The sequence below is a fragment of the Propithecus coquereli genome, unplaced genomic scaffold, assembly GCF_000956105.1.
Source record: "Propithecus coquereli isolate 6110/MARCELLA unplaced genomic scaffold, Pcoq_1.0 Scaffold36, whole genome shotgun sequence".
Classification (NCBI taxonomy): Eukaryota; Metazoa; Chordata; class Mammalia; order Primates; family Indriidae; genus Propithecus; species Propithecus coquereli.
In genome coordinates, this window is record NW_012149285.1 from 3,970,496 (window position 1) to 3,972,696 (window position 2,201).

Here is a 2,201-nt window from a genome sequence, read left to right on the forward strand (position 1 = left end):
GCTAGTAAAAATCCAAACTCTCCTCCTTTATAAGTAATTTGAAACACTATAAGGAAAAAAATATCATCATGTTTGGCATCATATGCAAGTGCCACAACTAAAATAATTTGTTACTATGTACTTTTCTTACTTTGAGGCCTGTTCATCCAAAAGTTAAATACATGCTTCTTCATTTGATGTCTATGAACCAAAACCATGGAAATCTCTTCTTGTACTGAAGATTAGAGCAAGACATGTTTGTGCTTCCTCAGAATTAGGAAAGGTTGAAGTAATGATAAACTACATTGTCTCAATATGTCTCTAAATACTTTAATACATTATTCTACACTTTACATATCTTATTTAAAAATTTTTCCAACATTGCTTAAATTAAGTGAATTCTGCCATAAACAAACAGAAATATAATAAACATAAACATGCATACTTGCAAAAGACACTCAAAGACATCACCTATTTTCACATTTGAGGATATTAAAAATGGCTTTTTTAAATCTGAAACTTGGAACGTAAAAATACCAACTATGAGACAATTTGTCAACAATGGCATTGGTACATTAGAATTCTCTCTGTCTCAAAGTACTATAGTTTCCTTAGGCATAATTTCCTTTTCCCATCATACTTGTTACTGTCTTACTGCACTAAGAAAATACTGTAACAGCCTTTACTCACAAGGCAACAGTGACAAGGCAAATGTGGCTGAATCCAAAATGTTTAAAGGAACATATCTCCTCCAATGAACTCTTATAGACCCTTTAAAACTGTAAAACTACATTGTAATTAGCAACCTGAGATAGTATTTGCCTCAGTAAGCCCTGTATCAAACTAGAATATTTCAAAGTAAACCAACCACATTATTAATGATGAGAAATTAAAAATGTGTGCATATACATTAACTATGATTAGTTGGAATTCCAATGTAGATATTCTGAAGTATTTTGAAATAGCCACATTAGAAAATATAGGATTTTTGTGCAAGCAGTTTAGATCACTTTTTAAAAGAATTATGTATCTCAATCATTGAAATATTCGGTTCCATAGCATTTTTAGGAAATCTTGTGCCTTAGCATATATGTGGCCAATTTTCTTTTTTTTTTTCCCAACCATTAAAATTAGACTTAAACTGTAATGGGGACCTAGAACTTTCTTTACTTCTTAAAATAGATTCCAGACTCACTGTATAAGCAAGAAAGCCCAGGGTCTTTAAAACTTCTCTATCCTTTCCAGAAGTTTCTCCATGACACCTAGAGAGCCCATCCAACTCTCAGCTGCTATATTAGGGACCATTATGGCTGCTCATCTTATTCTAGAATGAATTCCTATTCTATGGGTATATTCTAATAACCTTTATCTTAATTTTGAATTATAAATGATTCAACATCTACGTATCCTTAAGACATGAATCCATCTATTAATCTAAGATCTTATGGAAGATAACGGAAATTTCAGAACAAAATGTGAAAAAAATAAGCCAAAATGTTTAACAGAAGAAAGCAAGCTGTTAACTACGTTAGTACTCTGTGCAACGTAAGTTGTTATAATATTTGAAGAACATTTAGGTGTACCTTTCATAACTTATACAACCCTTTTTCTTAGTATCTTTCATGCCATTTAAAAATATATACTTTTCTATTCTTCTTAACATGATATACCTTAATTGCTGGTTACTTGGAAGGATTGAGTATTGTATCAGCAGCTAAATTTTCCTTTCATCTATAAAGTACACATTCCATGAAATGGACTTGAGAGAATTTGGGAATTGCCAAAATTCAAATAGAAAATATTTTCAATATTTTGTAAATAGGAAACTAGGAAATTGGCAATACTGTAATTCAGAGGTATCCCCTAACAACAATTTATAGCACTCTAAGAACAAAACTCTGAGAATGAAAATATGTCTAATGACCCTTAGACAGATCATTAACAATCTGTGAAGTCATAATGTGTCCTATTCCAAAATAGATTACACACAGGTTGCAACACAGACAATAGCATAAACTCTCAAAATTTATCAGCATATACCACCTGTATTTCTCATCTAGTTGATGTTGACCTAGTAAAGTATAGGACAATTCCAAGTATAAGACAATCTGGTGCTTTTTAATACAGTATGTTAGAAGACACAGTGTGTACGGATACACAAATTCTCTTTTGGTTGAATGCAAATAAAATACCCATAATATCCATTACACTTTTATTCCTGC

At 31.4% G+C, this 2,201-nt stretch overlaps 1 protein-coding gene across 1 annotated transcript in view; it reads left to right on the plus strand.

Annotated features, from left to right (window-relative positions):
* GLRA3 (glycine receptor, alpha 3) overlaps window positions 1-2,201 on the plus strand; it is a 187,217-nt gene that overhangs the window by 183,731 nt on the left and 1,285 nt on the right. The gene's annotated exons all lie outside the window — the stretch shown is intronic.